Below are 22494 nucleotides of genomic sequence, written 5' to 3' on the forward strand. Positions count from 1 at the left end.
TTAAAAATAAAAAAGGAATGCAAATATACTTATCTGAAAATGCTAAGATGTCGCTGGTCTGAAGCCGGCGTCTGTAACAGCATACTAGATGTGTTCTCTCAGTTACGATGCAAAAACCCCCTTTTTCCCCTCTCTCCGAACATTCGTCAGCTGAGGTGATAATTTACAAGCCACTTATCATTATACCAAGCTGTATAATTAGCTCACTTCCGCCATGCTGGCTAAAGTCAAACTTCCTTTTAACACTCTATTCCTCAACCAGACTACATCTGAAAGCAAAATATACGGCAAATGTATGTCAATATGGCAATTACGTCCTGACGTTTTCATAACAAACAAAGTATTGCCCATCTTGTAAAGTATCTTGGATTTACTCACCATATGATTCATCACCCATTAATCATTGCAGTAAATGAAAAGAATAATTCAATTTCCTCCATCATTATCATTCCACTTACGAAGAAACAACCGAGTTAGGTACATAAATCATCTTGTGAAGAACTTGTTTTACCATGATGTTATCTTTACCTTCCCCACAGTCACAGCTTGAACACAAGAGGCATTCTAACAATAATGTGTGGTCAGCGCACATACACTTATTTCTAGGCTTCCGGTTTAGTTTGTTCATGGTACAAAATTGATTCTTGTGATATTACTACAATCGCATACATTAATTAAACAGGTTTTTATACCTAGACTTTGACGATGTGTGGACAGCACACCCAGGACATCTGAATGAACATTTTGTATTCGACTCTCATTTTCGAATAGCCTCATTTTTGTTTGGTAACCTTCGCAGGTTCCATCGATCACTATACCTTTCTTAAAAATTGATGTGTGGTCAGCCCCGTTAAAAAAATATATATATTGAACAATTACAAGAAGGATTCAGTGGACTTCCTATATAAACAAGTACTCTGCATAAGCGAAGGTTATTATATAGCGCATTAATGATTATGTAGTCTAATAGTCTCTTTGATTGCAGATCTCTATCCATTGCCTTCCCAGTGTGATGTCTAGAGTAAGGCCCCCCACCGTCCTGGGATCTGGAGGTACCCAAGGATCCAGAACACAGCCTATCGGCCCCATCCAGGGCTGATCCAGAGGGACGATATGGAAATTGACTATTGTTATTGTTTCGATCCATCACTGTTTGATAGTGGACAACAGTTATCTATAAAATCTGAACTTTCATCCGGATAGAAAACTTTCTCTGAGCCACAAAATATATAAACTTCTGCAGTGACAACGAAATCTCGTTTATCTACGGACAGACTCCTATTTACCTACATCAGTTCATTGCTTACAGGTGAAAAACTCTTCTCGTACCAGGACAAACACAGAGATTTGGACGAGTGATAATACTCAATGTAAAAGTAATAAAAACTCTTTCAAATCAGCGTTGTGACAACTCATAAGAACATTGTAACAAAACCTTTTTTCAAATCAGCGTTGTGACAAATCATAAGAAGACTGTAAGCAACGTCAAGAGACTTTAAAACTTCTCAATATATGAAATAACTCAATTTCATTGTAGTAAGCATGATCTAACGTACCAAAAACCATGGAAAGTTATAGTCTAAATTTAAAAATTAAATCCCTATTGTTTGGACAAGTAAAAGCACAAGTTTTGTGTTTAGACATTTAAAGAAGCCTATATGTGAGTATGGTAATCGACTTTCCACATTTTCATTCCACCATGTTAAAGACCGTAATTTTTGGAACCCTCTGTATAGCTATCTTTTGGCAAACACCGAAGTGAAAAAGACAAGGAAGTAATTTATTAAATTATCCATTGCACATTGTATTTAACTGTTGCTCAACAACAGGTCACCGTGACGTCTCCATATAGAAGTATTCTCCGCATAAATAAATCACCTTATACTATGTATTTAAGATTTAAAAAACAGAAAAGTTCACCACAACGGAAATCGAGGCCTGTTATCAGTCAATGCTAGTAGAATTAAAAGAAAGAACGGAACATACTTCCGGTGTGCTTTAAAAACATATCAACCATAGCTTATGTTGTGGTTAACTTTTGCGTTTAAAATCTATTCTATAAATCAACAAGATCCACTAACATGATGAAACATTATGTAACTTAACTTCGTAAAATTTCCTTTGTAACCGCAAAGAAATCCCTCTCGATTTCGGTGTGTATTTAAAAAAAAGACATAAAATACGTTAATACTATTATTAATAATAATAAGAATAGGAATACTAACAATACTAACCTATAAACCCCCCTAACATTCCCCTCTAATTATAAAGAAACGTTATGTAGTCCCCTGCAAGAAACATGTCCTCTGGTATAGCAAATGTAACTGCACCCCTGATTATTAGACTTTGTATCTGTTATTACCATAGGCCATTAGGGCATAAGCTAACACACTAACCATAGGGTCAGTATGTTAACCATTCAGTCTCCCTCTTGATAACAGAACCACTCATGGAAAAAGAAATCTAAAGTAATGGTATATAAATCCCTAGGTGCGCTAAAATGCACTACTTGGTTGGTAATGTCTGAATATTGCCAGTATACGAAAAATATTAATGTGTCTAGTGTAATGTATACCACACAGGATGAGAAAAACCAAATCGAGGTTGCAATAGCAATCCGGCTGAGTAGAAGTTTAGAAAAACACATGTACATACTATGATTACCCTGTATAGGACAGAGCTATACAGTAAGTTTGTAATATATTACATTTATTGCATTATCAATGTAGAGAGCAATAACTAATAATGTGAGATTCATTCTTCGATAACATTAAGATGAGTTTAATATAAAATGCGTATAGACGCACTTAAAACATTTATTAAGCATTAAGCAACTGTTTTAATCGCTAGTTGTTAATTATTCACGTTCTTTTACATACGCGATTTAATCATTTAGTATGCAATCGCTTCTATGTTACAAATAATTATATTACCAGTTATGTAATGGAGTACTCAAATACTTTCAAAGTTAGATTTTCCTTACAGGTCATAAAATATTCACTTGATTCTGAAAAGTAGAGTATAGCCTATGATTTATGAAGTATAACTGGTATATTGAAACAACATAAGAAATTTTGTTCATAAACTGTAAGGCACAACCCCGCAATAATTTTAAAAAAATTAAGGCAACACAATCGAGTGTACTAGTCTAGATCATTGCATGTTTTTCCCATTTGGCTTATACTATAAACAATGAGAACTACTCTTGTAATTTTATCGTTCATCACAGTCAGACTTTAAAGCGCTTCACGCTATTTTTTGTTTGAGTGTATTTAATGTTGAATTTCTTTCAATTATAGTTGAATAAAATTAGTAGCCTGAGACAAGCACATTTAACACGCATAACTATAATTGTACTCAGTACAGTAAATACAATTGTAATTAGCAAATCAGTGGACTCACAAAATCTTAATTTTCTTTATAATACTAGAAGTTGTACTCATAATCGGCTCGAAGTCATGCTTAATAATATGGTTAGGAATTGGTTTTAAAAATATATATATATATACTATTGTGAGTTCACACGAAACCTTTTGATAGTTATAAGCTAGAAGGATTCCATGATTGTAAGGTTTCATCCTACATAGTTTTAATCTACTAGTTTGTTAATGGAGTTGAGTAACATTTAAACGTACTATAGTTAGTTAAGACACATGAAACCTTACAATCCCGCTCTCTTGCAGTTTATTCGTGCATAATCTCCAAATCCCTCAGGAAAGTTTTGTTTTCAGTTTCCTAGCGCCTGACGTAAGGCCAGTCCTATATTAACCCTTTAACTCCTAGCAACTTGCCTTGGACAACCGTTTCTGTAATTGAATATAAATACCAAAAAGATAACTTTCGACATTTTTTTTTGTTTATTTTTTTTACCGAGGTCGGCGGATAACTGTTACACAGTTGTGCCTCGAAGTCCTAAGCCGGACTCAAATAATGGGGCGAGACGCCCGCGCTTTTCAAATTGTGTGTGCAGTAAGGAAAAGAGAGATAGGGAGAACGGAGTCAGTTGAGGTTCAGATTGAATTAGCAACCTGATGCCTCATTGACACCAATCCACACGCATGTATTAGTGGTATGACCCTGGCTTTGATTTACTCAGATCACAGAGCTGGGACCTAGATGCAATATTTAGGGAATACCACGAAAGCAATAAATACATGAAATCTATTATGTAGTTAGAGTTAGGTGTGATATAAAAACTGTAAAAATAAATGTAAAATAGGAATTTCAACCCCGGCGTGATAGACAAAAAACCATAGAAAAACTAGAAGTCTTAACCACTATTGAGCCTGCGCGTGAAGAAGTTTCTCCCAAGCTCGATGAGGCTCGTGACGTCGCCTTCGAGCGACGTCAGAACTGGCAGAAATGCGTGGGACGAAACGCCTTTATAAGCGAGGCCTGCTCGCCGGGCCGGGGGGATTCTGCAGTATACCGACGACGAGTGTGTGTGCTCCCTAGTTACGGCCGCTCTGTATAACATCAGGTATGTGATTATTTTTTCTAAGTTCCCCCTTCAACTCGGGATGAGCACTTGGAGATTTGTAGTCGCACCTTGAGAATGTTTAGTGACGAATATGAAGTTCTTACACTCGAGACCAAATTCCCTCTTCGAGAATTTACACTTTTCCCTTTGGGCCAATGCAAGTTGCGATGTACGAAGTTCACATTTCACTATTTTCAATAAATCGCGGTTTAGCATAAAAACCTTCTAGCACCCACTGAGTATTATAGGGGTTGTGCTCCCACTTAAGTGATGTAGTAAAACTTCCAAGTTGTAATTCCAAGTAACTGATTTTGTTAAATTCATCTGTATTCTTATTTTTATTTTTTTAAATAAAACGTAAAGTGAAATGGTCTCTTTAATTTAGTCAAGCTAACCCTCCAATATAGATTCAGCTCACAGTCTTCATATGTTACCTGGGTTTCGATTTCCAGTACCAAGCTCTACCACTGTTGGTGCACTTTCTCATCATCTTCGAACCAGTAAGCCAAAGACGTTTTCGAGACCGAGACTAAAAGGGAGTTGGACTCCGAACCAACTTTGTAATACTGGGTGGAGAGTGAAGAAGTGATCTCAATTACGATTTCACAAAAGAAAGTGTACACAATTGCTACGCCAATCTCAGAACAAAACATCATATAACAATATATATATAATATGCCTAACATCGTGAGAACGAAGTATGGGAAGTTCGTAATATTGTTTTGAAATTTACTTCGGGATAAATTCTTCCTTATTCGACAGAAAAAATGCAGTATGCTTTTTTTTCCTTCACGTTTCACTACCTTACATATATGCGACCACTTATTCCCTCTTTCCTCCTCCAGCAGGGATTCAAAAGCACCAGGCGTCTGAATGGTGTCGTAAATTATCGTAACCCAAAACAAACTCGATCATATGGACTTACTTAGGAATCAGACGGATTGTTTTTGTATAACGACCAAGCCCAAGAATGTTATTTGCTATGAAAACTGAGAAGGAAACAAAGGGCTAGTTGTGTAGGAACGTAACTTCTCTTCTAGCACAAACAGAATTCATCAGTGTCTGTGTTACTTTCTTTCGTGGTAGTTCGTTTCTTCTCCAAAATTATAGTTGACAATGTCTTTAAGCAAACCGAGTACAAGTGCGGAGCTTTTTAAAATAAAATAAAATAAAGTGCTACGAAATCAGGCTCGAAGAATTATTTTTTGTGTTTACATTTTTTTTAGCCCATGATAAATTTATAAGACTCAGATTCAGACAATGACGAAATATTAACTGACATAGACGATACTGAAAGTAGTGTTGAAGACGAGTGTTTAGCATATTCACTGGAAAAGTTAATAGGTAAGTAATTTAATTGCTATATATACTTCTAGGATGCACAGTCAAAATTCTTGAGTTTGCTGGAATAGTATATTTACATTGCGAATAATGTTTCCAATGTATGTATCATAATCTCAACTGGAGGAAGAGCGAGAACGGAAAGGGGAGTCCATGATCCGGCAACACCGCGCGGAATATCGCGCACCATTGGCTATTACCCGTGATGCTTTACATCTGAAACACACAATAGAAAGTTTCGCTATTAGTTCCTGAACCATTGGGTACTTGAGCGCATCTAGTGGAAGTTTCTGAACCACATAGTTTCGAATGAGCTGCCGGTAGCCTGAACAGTCTTTCGAAACGCGGGCCATATGCAGAGACATTCTGACGTGTGATTAGTAACATACTAAAGCGTTCGACCTACATTTGCTTCCTGCTTAAGTCGGGCGTTTAGCATGACGCTAATCATTTGTCAATACGACTCTGCATAAGGCGGTATATGTCAAACTGGGCAAGGTTTATCTCGTCTTGATATGTGAATGAATAACGGCCTTAATGAAAGTTTTATAAATATAGGGTACTAAATCGAGAATAATGTGAAGTTGATAATATTCAATATATTATATACCTATTTATTTGTGTGAGCTTTCAAAGTTCCATTATTTGGTGTGTATTTGTATAAGGGTTATAAGAGGCGTACCGAAACGTTTCTCCCGAAGGTGGACTGTGGTTGTTCATAACTTAATAAGTTGGGTGAGTGTAATTTTTGATTATAATATATTCTCTTTATATATTTATGTTTCATAAGGAACAAGTATAGATTTCTAATTGGTTTGATAAAATTCAGGAGGTCAAATATTTATTAGAAAAAATATTGAAAGTTGTATTAAAAGCGTACTTCTTGTTGTATAATTTCATTCAACCTAGCCTTTAAAAGCAAGTTAATTTCTGATAAATTTTCTAAATTTCAATATAGCGGTCAATTGTCAATAGACGGAGACTACAATTAATGGATAATATTAAAACAGAAAGATCATACGCGAAGACGAAAAGGTTAGCGGAGGACCGTGGAGCATGGAAGCTTCTCAGCTGCGGCAAGTGACCTGCCAATGAAAGCAGAATACCTATGATCAGTGGCGTATTTAGGGGGGGGGGCTTCCGGGCTTAAGCCCCCCCCCCGAAATTTTACTTACTATAGTAAAGTATATGAAATATCTTGCAGAATTTTCACATTTTCAGGCAAAGCCCCCCCCGAAAGTTAGCAAAGCCCCTCCCGAAACAAAATCGTAAATACGCCACTGCCTATGATGATGATGATGATGATGATGTCAATTGTTATATTTTGATGAAATTATATTTCTGAATGTCATATTTATTTTTCTAGTAATTTTGTTATAAAATTTTCAAGTTAAAAATAAGATATTTCATTCATCCGTATTACCTAGTATTCTCACAATTTTTTTGGAGGATTGAGGATTAATACTGTTTTAAGAAGTAATTGTGATAGATAGAGTAAAAATAGCCAATTATTTAGAACGAAACCTGATAAGGATATCACAGAAAAAATTAAATGCTAACTTATAATAATATCATTTATTCATTGAAATTACAAATCCTGCTAACCATTATTTGTCCTGGTTTTTATAACCAGCGGCCCAGAACAGAGCACTTGGGGGCACGTTACAAGGTTAGAAGATATCAAAAAATAAGACAAAAAGCTATTTAACGCTTCATATTTTTATTTTACAGTACATAAACTAATAATAATAATAATAATAATAATAATAATAATAATAATAATAATAATAATAATAATAATAAGACTATTCCAGCATAAAAGTTATGAATTGCATCACATTGGCAACAAGCGACGCATATTTTAATTTCATAAAATTCGTTTCTGAAGGTTTTCTTGAAAACTATGCTAGATAACTTTTCATTACGTAATTTTGTTTATCTCGGTGTGATATATGTCTTATCTCTGGACAATATCACAGTACAACAAAAAAATAATATTAGGAGTATATCGTAGGCATCCCCTGGGCCTTTTAAGGGTAAAATTAGCCTGGGCTATCTCGGGTTAAAAAAGAAACGACTGAAACAGACTATCAATTGTGTTGGTCTTCTTTTAAACTACTAATATTAGTAAACTGGAATAGCGGACTTGATACCTAGTCTTATTGCCACTGCGGTAGCAGTCGCTTTTCGATAAATCGGGACAATATGCGTCCCGACGAGTATCCGGTCGGGACGCGGAACAAATAAGTCAGAAATCGGTATAGTCCCTACAGAATCAGGACGGTTGACATGGGACGCAGACAAGGTTGGACGACGACAAGCCTGGACACTTAATTTTGGTCGCTCCCGACAAGGTTGGACAACGACAAATTTAGACGACGACAAGCTTGGACACTTCTCAATTTATCCTCTTGCGCCCGACTCGAACGAATTCGTGAGGTGTCCAAGCATGTCTTGGTCGATCCCGACAAGCCTGGATCATCTCATTTTGGGTCGTTGACGACAAGCCTGGACACATTCCTGGGGTGTCCAAGCTTGTCGTGCTCGATCCCGACAAACCTGGACTCATCTAATTTTGGGTCGCTCACAACAAGGTTGGCCAACGAGAATATTGGACACATTTGCCGATTTGGTGCATTCAAAGCACATAGATCTGACAAATACATCTGTTTATTCATTTGTACGGGGGTGTACAAGGGAAGTTAGTGTTATCAACGTAAAAGGGCAACTGTTCTCTCTGATTATACTGCAGTGTTATTTTTATACCACCGTGATGTTCATAAAAATCGTAAGAAGTACCACAGACATGAGGGTTCAAACCTATTCAAGCCGTCAGGCTTTGGGGCCGCTACGTTTCGACGACACCGTTTCGGCGTCAGCTCAGTTCGACGAAAATTTTATGTACAAGCACACACATCCCATTTAATAATTATTTAAGTAAATTATTTAAGTAAAACGAAAATTTTGTAAATGATAATAATCTCTTTTAATAAAAGATAAATAAATTTAAAATAATTCGAAAATCCTTTAGTAGAGAGCAGTAGCTCACTGGCGAGAATCAGCCAATAGCGATATAAATGCGAGCCATGAAAATTTATATATTGAACGGCAGGTATGTATGAACTGGAAACGCCTTAACTGGTAGAGTTTGTTCGAACAGACATTTCAAATTGGGTCGTTGGCGACAAGCCTGGACACATTCCTGGGTTGTCCAGGTTTGTCGCGGTCGATCCCGACAAGCCTGGACACATCTGATTTTGCGTCGTTGACGACAAGGTTGGACGACGACAAGCCTGGAAACATTCCTGAAGGTGCCCAGGCTTGTCGGAATCGACCCCGAGATGCTTTGATATATCTCATTTTGGGTCGCTGACGACAAGGTTGACCAACGACCAGCCTGGACACAAAAAGTGTCCAGGCTTGTCGTCGTCCAAACTTGGCGCGGTCCCGTTGACATCGTATTGTGCATGGATCTTATCAAAATTAGTTTGGAGAAGAAGAGGTGATGAAGAGAAAGAAATGACAGAAACAGTGTTGCCAGAGCTACTGATTTTGCCGGAGATCTCCTACTTTTTCTAGGGTTTACTCATCTACTGTGAAAGAAAATAAAAAGTGAACAATTTCCTGCTTTTTCATTACTTCAAGAAGCTAAAGAAGTATATTATTATTAATATAGAATTTTCATTTTTTCTTACATTAAAAGAGGAAATTACTGTGTATCCATACACACAGCTCTGTACCGCAAAAGTTATATAGTTTTGATATATATAATATGAATAAAAGGATACAACCAGTGGTTGAATTGAGACGGTATGCGGTGGTGTGCCCTACCACCTCTTGTTTTTCAGTAATGAGGACATACCGTTTCTGCTTTCTCAGAGATCAAAACAATTTTTAAGCTATTATGTTGAGTCAAAATCATAATAAAACATAACATCTCTGCTTTTATCCACTTCGAACACTGCATACAACTGTACGTCATCTTCTACATGCATGATGGTTGGCGATCTTTATGACTTACTATCAGTGGCGGCGATTGGACGTTAAAAGTAGGGTGCAAGACATGATCTGAATATTTGTGTATCAGTCTTAGTTTCCCTGGTTGTTTCTAACACGTTGTTTGCCGAAAGGTTGTATAACTAATAGGATACTTTATTTTTCAGTTAAAATACTGTATATTGTATTTCATATTTTATTAAGTAAATTGATAAGAGCAACAGAAGTAGGTACTAGCACTTAGTACTCTTAAAGAACGAAGTATAAGAAGAAATTTAATTCCTCGTACATGAATATCTTAAAATTCTGTCTGAAAAATTGTGTGATCAGATTATTTAATAACAAATTTCCAAAACAAATAAATAGAAAGGATAATATTAATCATAGTAATGAATAATGGGGCTTGTTTTGTAGAAGTTACATTTTAACTGGGAATTAATAAACGACTTAATATTTAATTACACATGCCATTAAATGTATGTTATTACTCTCAGATAATGAAAGACAGTAAATACTACAACCATATGCTACATTTAAAGAAAATTTACGAAGGCGGGTTGAAAAGTTCTCGGCCTGACCCAGTGATGGCACTCCAATCAGCAAAATTTTATTGTTCTTGCCTTCGGGCGCTGTTTAGTTGTTCGTATAATAAGTGTTATCTTGTTCTCTCAAGTAGTTTGTGTGCAGGCACTGTTGCAGTTAGACGTCTTGCGTGTTAGTTGTGAAAATGGATAAACTTGAATATCGTGCGATAATCAAATTTTTCGTTTTGCATGGATTAACCCCTATGGAAATTCATGCGAAGTTGAAAACAGTTTACGGGGACTCTGCTCCTTCCATGTCAACCGTTAAAAAGTGGGCAGCTGAATATAAACGTGGTCCCACACCCCTCGAAGATGACCCACGTGAAGGAAGACCGAAAACCGCAACCACACCGGAAACAATCGAAAAAGTGCATGATATCGTATTGGACGACAGGCGAGTGATGATGAGTGAGATAACTGAGAGTGTAAGGATATCACATGAATGGGTGCAAAACATGTTGCACAAACAACTAGGGATGCGAAAGTTCTGCGCAAGATGGTTGCCACATTCGCTGACTGCCGACCAAAAGCAAATGCGAAAACGATTTTCGAAGCAACCTTTAGACGTATTCAAAAGGGATCCGACCGATTTTGTGCGGCGATTTGTGACAATGGATGGGACATGGGTTCACCACTACACACCGGAAATGAAATAGCAGTCCAAGCAGGTAGGTGCAGCGCCGACGAAAGCGAAGACGATCGTATCGGCAGGAAAGGTCATGGCCAGTGTGTTTTGGAATGCGAAAGAGATCCTGTTAATTGATTACCTTGTAAAAGGGAGAACAATTACAGGCAAAAGAAATGTTTGCCACTTACAAAAGTTTAGATGTACAAAGGTCAGTCAAAATTGGTGATGGATCAGAAATATGTGCGTTGGGTGTTGAGACAGTGAAAGTGGGTAGATTCAGTAACTGAAAATGTTTTGTATGTACCAGCTCTTAAATTGAATTTATTTTCAGTGTGTGCAGTGACAGATAAAGGTTACGATCTAGTATCAAACAATAAAGAATGTAAGTTGGAGAAGGATAATGAAGTAAAAGGTATAGGCATAAAGGTAGGAAAGTTATATAAAATGATGTTCAGGGTGGATTGCCAGTTGCAAAATTTTGCGCATGTTAGTGTAGCAGCAACAAAAGTAAAACTAATGTTAAAGGAATGGCATGAAAGATTGGCTCATCAAAATGCGGCACAGGTCCGTAACATTCTTGTGAAGCATGGCATTGATTTTGTAGACGATTTTTTTTTCTGTGAGTCGTGCATGAAGGGTAAGCAACATAGGTTCCTTTTCAAAGTAGCCAAAATAAATCAAAAAGACCTTGTGAGTTAATACATACGGATTTAGCAGGGCCAATGGAAGTTGGGGGCTCAAGATATTTTTTGCTGCTGAAAGATGATGTGTCTCATTACAGGACTGTCTATTTTTTGTAGAACAAAAGTCAGGTACAAGGGCATTTAGAAAAATTTTTGAATAGGGTGGAAAATGAAACAGGGTATAAGGTAAAAACTTTAAGAACTGACAATGGATTAGAGTTCGTAAATAGCGAAATAAAGAAACTTCTGGAACGTAGAGGACTCACTCACGAAATAACAGTAAGTTACACGCCAGAACAAAATGGAAAAGCTGAACGGGAAATGCGCACAATCGTAGAGGCAGCAATAACTGTTTTAAGAGCTGAAGATCTGAATAAAGAAATGTGGGCTGAACGGGGCATCACGAAACCTACATTTTAAACCATTCAGGTACAAGCGAGGTGCAAGGAAAAGTTCCAGTTGAAGTATGGTCAGGTAAGAATGTTTCGAAGGAAGAAATTGAAAATTTTCATGTTTTCGGTTCAAAAGTGTGGGTGCACATTCCCAAACAAAAAAGATTAAAGTGGGATTCTAAAAGCGAATGTGGTATTTTTGTGGGCTACGAATTGAACAGTAAAGGGTACAGAATTTTTTATCCTGGAAGTAAGAAAATCGATGTGGCTCGGGATGTTGTTTTTCAGCCGAACCAGGAAGTAAGTCAGCACAAATCAGAATCCAGTAAAAATAACAATTCTTACATCCTAACCGAAACAGAAGATTCGGAAGCTCTAGAAGGAAGTCAACAGGGTCAAGAATGGGAAGAATCATCGGTACTGCAACCAGAAAGTAAGAATGAAGCCCAGTTTCCTCAGCTCAGAAAAAGGGACAAAATTAAGGCTCCAGCTTGGCTTAAGGACTACAAAACAGTTTTTGTTTGTGAAACAGACGAACCTACAACGGTTGCAGAAACTATACGGAGCAGAGAAGCAAATGCATGGAAAAAGGCAATGCAGGAGGAATTAAAACACTTGAAGACAATAGTACATGGACGCTAGTTGAAAAACCCGAAGAAGGTGACATTGTGGATTCCAGGTGGGTATTTAAGAAAAAGAGAGATGAAAATGGACATGTGACATACAAAGCAAGATTGGTAGCAAGAGGGTTTCAACAGAAGAGTGAATGTGATGCAGCAGACATTTATGCACCGGTTGTTAAATTAAGCACTGTAAGAATTTTATTAGCTATAGCCAACAAGTTAAGGTTACTAATTTATCAAATGGACGTTAAAGGAGCTTTCTTAAATGGTGAAATGAAGGAAGAAGTTATTATGATACCACCAAAAGGATTTGAATGTAAACAAAATCATGTATTGAAGTTGAACAAGTCCATATATGGTTTGAAAAAATCTCCTCGAATATGGAATGATATATTCAGTAGTTTCTTGGTGAAACAGGGTTTTGTTAGGTCCAAAAATGATTATTGTTTGTATGTCAACACCGTGAATAAGGAACGAGTATATTTGTTAGTTTTTGTTGATGATGTACTTATATTAGGGACTGAAGAAAATCTTGTTAGAGAGTTAATGAATATTTTGTAAATAGTGCTAACGAACTAACTGGTAGGTACAAAATGGCATTAGTTCACAAGTAGATTTCGCTTGCTTATTGACACAGACAAATATTAATCAAGATAGTACTCATTTTCTATGGACCCCTATAAATATTAGAACTGTACTGTCAGTGGTCAACAAATTAAAAGGTTCGAATATGAGGATATATATGGGTTTTCTAACAACATGCTAAAGAAGATAATAGACATAATAGTTGAACCTTTGACCTATTTATTCAATTGCGTACTTCTCGAAGGTGAATTTCCGGAGTGCCTTAAGTTCACTGTTACAGTTCCGATTTACAAGAAAAATGATAAAACGGAGCTTAATAACTATCGCCCAATATCTTTGGTACCAATAATATCTAAGGTTTTTGAGCAATGTATTAAGAATCAATTGTCAAGATATTTTGAGGAAAATAAATTATTTCATAATATGCAATTTGGATTTAGACCTGGGTGATCCACGACTAAAGCCGTGGAAAATATAGTATCAGAAGTGTTAGATAATTAGGAGAACAATCTTCATGTTGGGGTTACATTATTAGATTTGAGTAAGGCATTCGATACCGTGTCACATAATATATTAATTGCGAAGTTACACTATTATGGTATTACTGGCATGCAATTATCTTTAATTGCATCGTATCTTAGTAATAGAAAACAAGCTGTTTGCATTGGAAATGAAAAGTCAAGTTTCATGTGTGTAACAAACGGTGTTCCACAAGGTAGTGTATTGGGCCCCTTTCTTATTCTTGTATATATAAACGATTTTCCAAGTTTTTTTCCCAATAGTTGTGTTTTATATGCTGACGATATTACTGTTGTAAATTCATACAAAAATATAATTGATATTCAAAGTAGGAATAGCGAAATGTTAGAGTTGTCTTCTATATGGTTTAAATGTAACGGACTTACAGTAAATCAGGATAAAACGGAAACTATTGTAGAGATATTGGATTTCCCTCATACTATTAATATTCAGTATATAAACAAATCAAGATTTAAAAACGATTATTTTATCTTTATTTTATTTTTTTTTAAATTTTTTTTCTTTCTTTATTTTCTGTGGATGATGAGAGACAGACACAACTTGGAATAATAAGACAGTCAGCAAACATTTCAAAATTCTCTTTAGTAGACGATTCATCATTCTTCATTCTTGGGAAATTTATGGAACTTATGTAATCTGATGTAACCAAAGCGTTCTGTAACTGTTGACAAATTATTAAATAAGTCGAGAATTCCATTTACCTTGCACTTTCCTGAATCCTTACACATGCGTACTTTGGATGTTTTTCCGTAATTTCGACGGCCATCTTCCTACTTTGGTTGATATAAAAACGTCCCAGGACCCGGAAGAAGGGAGTAGCACTCGAGAAGCGGTGAAGTACACGAGGAGCGGTAAAGTTCACGAGGAGCGAGTGTGAGCAACGACAGGAGAGACCTATACCAAGTTCCACGCCAATTCGACACAGAAGCCGAGACATGGAGACCACCAGTCGACGACCAGGAACGGAGGTACGGAATACACATCCAAGGTCCTAAACGCCCAAACAACCTTCCTTTTCTTTCTTCCTAAACAAACTCTCAACTCTCTCTTTTTATATATATATATGTTTTTATTTATTTCTACCCACATGCCCTATAAACTAAAAACGCTCGTCGTCTTCTCAGTTACCTCTCAATTCTACCAGTGAGCTATATTTCCCAAATTAACGATTATAGTTTCTTTTCTTTCTTCAAAACGACGACGAAAGCATTCCTTCCGAATGCACAAGCGTAAGATGATGGAGATGCTGATCTTTTTTCTCTCATCAGCGTAAGATGGTGATCAATGCTCGTTTTCTTTCAAACCTCTAAACTGTTTTCTCTTCATTTTTAAGGCTTTTTAGAATCACCTCCAACTTCCCCGCCACCAACCCTCTATGAAACTAGTTTTCTTTGTTTTTTTTTATTTTTGAGCAATCTTCCTTATGATATTCTATAATTACCTTTCTTTTTCTCTCCTTTTCGGAGAGTGGTGGAGCCCCAATACCTCTTGTGTATGTTTTATGTGTGGTATTTAGTTTTTAGTGTAGGTATTGCATATTTAAGGTCTTGACTTGTGCCCAATAGTTTTATTACTTGTGTTATATGTTGCGAAGACTAGCGGACGAATTTTTGATACCTTTAGAGGATATTTTTAACTTAAGTGATACTGTCTATTTCGATCCCGCGGCCTGTTCGTCTCCTAAATCGACTAAATTCACACGTAATTATTTAGAGCAACTTAAAAAGAAGCTAGAATTTTCGGAATCATTTTCGGATATTTCTGCTGATTCTTTAGACGTAACTGTTCGTGGTTCTAGTTCTAACAGTATGGCTACAGGAGAAAATGATCCACCTCCGTCCATGCACGGCACGATTGTGAAACCGGAGCCTTTTTATGCTCGGTTGGGTGACGATATAAACACGTACATCAGACGATATGAGACCATCGCTACCATTAATTCATGGGATGGTATGAGACGAAAATTGGTGCTGGGGAGCCTACTCCGTGGCCCCGCTGAAAATTGGTTTGCTGGTATAGAAAGAAAGCCAGAATTTGCCCAAATGACTTACGACCAGTTCAAGCAAGCTTTTATAAACGCTTTTAAGGACAATTTGGTGCCACAATTATCTGAAGCTCTGATGCGAGCCCGTGAACAGAATGAATCAGAATCCGTTCTAGAGTATGTTTATGCGAAGCAGGATTTGATTTTACGCGCAGACCCGACTGCCGATGAAAAGAAAGAATTACAATTCATTGTGGAGGGACTTTTACCCGATTATTTTAAAGTTGTAGTACGAAAGGAGTACAACACGGTCAGTGACCTTCTGAACGACCTAATTATCGAGGAAAGGACTAAATTGTTACTGAAGCGTAAGGAATTAGAGAAATTCTTGAAAAAGAATTCTGCTGTTTTGCAGTCGTCTTTATTTTCTCCGGCTAGCATAGATGCTCATACTCAGAATAATGCTGAAGTAAGGGTTCAAAGTCCGATTACTGTTCAACCGTATAATACACAGTCAGCATACTTGCAAAACCAGCAGACTCAACAGAAACAACCGGTAATCGACCCGTTGACTGACATACAGCAACAACTGTCAAAGTTGACGCTGCAGATTTCAGCCTTAGCTCCTTCAACAAATTTTGAAAGAAGCGATGATTTTCAATATAGGAAAAAGCAGTTTAATCAGCCGAAAAATGTAGGTCAGGATTACCAAGGAAAACGGAACGGTAATCAAAACAACAGAAGTCAGAATAATGCTGATACTAATAAAAAGTCTAGCAGTGATTTTGCGTCCTCAAGTAATAGTAATTCTTCGCCAGGTCAGGGTTCGACTCCGGATAGAGGCCAAATTATTTGTTACAAATGCAAATTACCCAATCATATTGCAAGATATTGTCGTATGCCTTCTTTAAACACGCAGACAGAATAGATGGTCGGGACGAATCTACTCAAGGTTGTGTTACAGTCCCTATAGTGTCCTTTAACGAATTGCCTCATGTGTCAGCTTTTATGAACGGGAAAGACGTAGAACTGATGATTGACAGCGGCAGCCATATCAGTTGCTGGGGGAAAATTTGGTCCCGGAAAATGTTAAACGTTTCCGTATTAATACTAGACTCTGGTTTGCAACGAAAATAACACTCTAGCTCCAGACGTCTGCGAAGCTGCAAAAGACTTACATGATCTGCAAGTCCACATTAACGATTATTTTTTAAAGCCTCCAAATCCACGATTTCATCGATTATCAACCAGATCTCCACGTGCACTACTAGGGTTCATTGGGAAAGCATTGAATTGGTGTTGTGACGTAGCTGACAGTTCTTCTATTGATTCGATAAATAAGAAGGAATTTCATTTGGAACAAACTGTACTGGGTTTACAAAAACAATTGTTAAAAAACAATTTATATATTCAGAACACAACTTCAGAATTTTTAAGTTTTCAAGATCAGATACAGGATAATTTTCAAAAAATTAGAAACTTTTCGGCAAAAATATTGGATCAAGAACATGATCTGGGAGATCATCTTAATAAGCTTGCAAATCGAGTCCATAAAGAGGTCATTTCGTTCATTCAAGAGTTTTATTCGATTTCAACGCAGTTTGTACAGTTTCTACAAATTTTTAAATATGATCTGACAATTCAGATGTGTACAGATGCTAGGCTGAACCCTAATATAATTCCTTATAAAGTGTTGCACGCACATTTATCTGAATTTGAGAATATCATTTTGAAAAATGGATATAAGTTAGCCATAGATAAGTCGTTATTGGAGATGTATTATTCAATTAATGTTTTGACTTGTTCAATCACCGACACGTACATTTACCTACAGATGAAAATTCCGATCGTTGAAATACAGCCTTCGTTTGAGTTATATGATGTGCAGCCACTTCCGTTTGCTGTATACAACCAAACTTGTACCGTTGATATCCAGCCTTTAGTTATGGTAGTTCAAGATAAAAAAGATCTTATACCAATAACAGGAACAAGCCTTCTTGCTTGTCATTATAGCCAATCAAAGTTATGTAAGATACCTACACACACTGTGACACGATCTCGTTTAATAAATTGTGCTCACGCAGCTTTCGTTGCCAGTACAGTCAGGGAAAAATTACACAACTGTGACCATACGTGCTACGATTCGAAAGAGGCACAGATTATAGACATTGGATCGCATGAGTTTGTTTTAACACACCCGCCAGATTTTCTAACTTTGAAGACTAGAGAAAATGTGCCTACCATTCAAGTTCCAGAAGAAGCCAGATTATACGGAGCCCTTAAAATTCGAATACCATGCAATACTAAATTAATTGTGGAAAGAAATCTTTTCGTCAGATCGGATTTTCCGTGTCTCGACAATGATCTTACAGAACCTGTATTTTTACATCTTTTTCCGAGCCAGCTAGTCTCTAATGATCTGATGCTATTACGATCTACGTATAAAGGGAATGAATTTTTTAATGTTTCATCTTTACTTAACGATGTTTGGAGTTCTTCAATCCGACATCTGAATATATCAGCATTTTCGATAATTGACCAGACGCCCATTAAGATGCCTATCTATAAGCATGAATATTTTATACCAGGAATTATTATTATTTGGAATATCATCATCACTCTTCTACTTATTTATTTGCTAAGAGAACATGGGATTTTCAATTTTATATCGTTTTGTAGAAAATGTAGTGCGTCTACGGAATTTTCCTTGCAAGAATTGAGTTACTTTTTAGACATTGTGCAAACCGTTATTGGAATTGTAAGTCTAATTTTGCTCTATAGAGTTATGAAAAGTTTAATGAAAAAAATTGGTGATGATACGCCACTGCAGATGAAGAGTTTTGAGAATAAATGCAACGAGAGGACTGAAGAAAGAGATCAAGAACCTGAAGTGATCCCAGAAAAGTTCACCACGTCGAACAGAAATGAGGATGCACATTCAGTGTCAGAATTGAGTTTACCTCCTCCTCCGGAAGAATTGATAGTTAGTGACGGAAGTTTTGGTACAAAGATTATAGTACCACCTTCTACCGTCTTGGAATTAAGAAATTCTAACGTAAAATCTTCGTACATTTCCAACTATATAGTGTATTCTTAAAAGCGGATACGGAAACTGAGATGTCGAGCAATTCACGCATTTTGTGAAACAGCATCTAGAAGAAGATATTAGAACATATATACGCACGACCATATAAAATTGAGAATCATTACCGGACATACCTATTTTTATGAATTTAGAGACCTTCTTCCCCCCCCACACACACACACAATTTTTATTTCCAACATAATTTTACTAACACAATCGAGTATTGGGCGATAAAACCCAATCCAACCTCTAGTTACCTTGAATTCCCAACCTAATCAGGAAATGGGTTAGGTTTATGTTGGAAATAATGAGCCCCCCCGGCCCCCTTTAGAGTATGATATTAAGGAAATTGTATTTAAGATATTAATAGGAAATTGTTTAGATATTTTGGGCATTTGGTCAGATCATGAATATGAAGTACTTATACTAATACTAACTCTTTCTTTTTCTTCTTTTTTATGTTTTTCTATTTGTCCCAATTTTACTGATGCCTCCTACCCACCTCTACTGAAATACTACGATCACCCTCAGACTTTCATAAAAACCACCCTCACAGTCCTCAAATAACGACACTTCCTTTATTTATTTTCCCTGATTTTTTTTTTACGATACCTTGATATTCTTACCTGAGTCGCCAACCCTGTTTCTCATCGGAAGTACGTCTTCGGATAATAACTTTACCGCATTTCACTCTAATTTTCCTTATTTTCAAATCTTCTCCACAATTCCACTATGTTGTAAAACCATCTCCCTGAGACGCCACTGGCTTCACGCTTAGGTACCTTGACTTTGAAATCGCCTTTCAAAAGCCTAATAATAATTATCTTAATCAAATCTTACTTTCCCAATATCATTATCCTTGTTTTTGAACTCTTGTGCCCCCTCCCCCAAATTAAAAACAGCCATTATAAGTTGTCATTCGTTTTGCTGCTATCCTTCTGTTTGTAAACAAACATCGGCCATTACTATCCGAGAGCCTTTGCGAAAACTCCCATCCCTCCCTCATAGCGTCATGGCAGCCATCTTGGAAATTTTTTATGTTTACATTTTCCCACGGCTTAGAAACTGTGTTCCTTTGCCAAATTTTCGCTACAATTCCTATTTCTTTATATTATAACATCTATAATTTTCACTTTCTACCCTTCAGATATACACCCTTCCTTAATCTTCATCCTAGATACACATATACTGAGTCACGTGTTTCTGATAACTTCAACCATTATTCTTTTTTTCCTTTATTATTTTTTTAAAAAAAACTTATCTCCCCACAACCCCTTTCCGTACCTCAATGCAGAATAACACCACTAAGAAGAAGAGGATTTATGGACATCAAGAGATATCGACGCTCAGATTTGAACCTCACAATTTGCCCACCAACCGACGCAAGGAATGATATGTTGCTGAACGTTTTTTTTTTCTCTCATTTTTTGTTCACACTAATTTTTTTGATGCACGTAAAACTCACCTTATTACACGTTAAATAAGTATCTTACTTCACGAACATAAATATTGTAACTATAAAAATACTATACGCATACATTTTCAAGCAGTTCACAGTGGTATCTCGTCACGCCCAGCGTCATCCTTCCAGCCCAGCCGATAACATCTGCCATCTGGTGACAGCTATTTCAACTTCACTACATCCTTTGCATATGGTCAACGACCAAGCTGGAGTAGATTATCTTGCAGCTGAGACTTTGCCGATTCAGCATTCTACAGTTTCAAGTTCAATGTTATAAACAAGACCATGTGCTTCAGTATCTTAACGATTACGTCAACTATTTATACCGGAGAAAAAACAGGAACTATCCAAGACATTGAAAGATGATGCTTTCAAGATACATATACTTACATATTGACAAATTAACTCTTTCTTGTGTGTTTATTCTTCGTCTATTGGTGAAATATTGATTGATTGATTGGTTTAGTGCTACATTTTATTATCTGTTTACGTTAGTGATTTAAGTTTTTTTTAGTGATGTGTGATTAATTATTATTTTTTTATATATATAACATACATAAAGTTCATATAATACAAAGTATATATACAGTGCGTTCAATAAGTAATTGGACCTGAAACGACAGCGTTCCTCTTTTCGTCGTTCAGTAAGATTTAGTGGCGGGAATGTAGAGATATTGGATTTCCCTCATACTATTAATATTCAGTATATAAACAAATCAAGATTTAAAAACGATTACTTTATCTTTATTTTATTTTTCTTAAATTTTTTTCTTTCTTTATTTTCTGTGGATGATGAGAGACAGACACAACTTGGAATAATAAGACAGTCAGCAAACATTTCAAAATTCTCTTTAGTAGACGATTCATCATTCTTCATTCTTGGGAAATTTATGGAACTTATGTAATCTGATGTAACCAAAGCGTTCTGTAACTGTTGACAAATTATTAAATAAGTCGAGAATTATATTTACCTTGCACTTTCCTGAATCCTTACACATGCGTACTTTGGATGTTTTTCCGTAATTTCGACGGCCATCTTCCTACTTTGGTTGATATAAAAACGTCCCAGGACCCGGAAGAAGGGAGTAGCACTCGAGAAGCGGTGAAGTACACGAGGAGCGGTAAAGTTCACGAGGAGCGAGTGTGAGCAACGACAGGAGAGACCTATACCAAGTTCCACGCCAATTCGACACAGAAGCCGAGACATGGAGACCACCAGTCGACGACCAGGAACGGCGGTACGGAATACACATTCAAGGTCCTAAACGCCCAAACAACCTTTCTTTTCTTTCTTCCTAAACAAACTCTCAACTCTCTCTTTATATATATATATATATATATATATATATATATATATATATATATATATATATATATATATATATATATATATATATGTTTTTATTTATTTCTACCCACATGCCCTATAAACTAAAAACGCTCGTCGTCTTCTCAGTTACCTCTCAATTCTACCAGTGAGCTATATTTCCCAAATTAACGATTATAGTTTCTTTTCTTTCTTCAAAACGACGACGAAAGCATTCCTTCCGAATGCACAAGCGTAAGACTATGTACATTAATCTTAGTAATTGTACGAGTCATTCAGATACACGTATATCTGTAAAACTGTTAGGATTGTACGTCGATTCAAAGTTAAATTGGAATGAACATACAGAAAATTTTGTAGAAAGTTATCCAGAGTATTGTTTCTATTGCGTAAATTAAAAGCTGTAATTAGCGAGAAATCTCTTATAACATCGTACAATGCTTTTTTTATTCACATTTGGAGTATGGAATAATATTCTGGGTTAATTCTTCTGGTGCACAGAATGTCTTCAAATGGCAAAAGAAAGCAGTAAGAATAATTAAGGGATTGCCTAAAACAGCATCATGCAAGGAAGTGTTTAAGTAAATTCAAATTATGACAGTGCCTTCTTTATTTATTTATCGATGTCTCATGTATATAAAAGAAAATTTAGATAATTTTAATCACCGAAGTGATGTTCATTCCTACAATACTAGGCATAAAGGCGACCATAATATGTCACAAGTTAGGTTAACCACTACTCAAAAGAGTTATAAGTATACAGGTATGAAATTATTTAATGTAT

This window comes from Thermobia domestica, chromosome 4 (genome assembly GCF_964235325.1).
Source record: "Thermobia domestica chromosome 4, izTheDome1.hap1.1, whole genome shotgun sequence".
In the NCBI taxonomy this organism is placed as follows: domain Eukaryota; kingdom Metazoa; phylum Arthropoda; class Insecta; order Zygentoma; family Lepismatidae; genus Thermobia; species Thermobia domestica.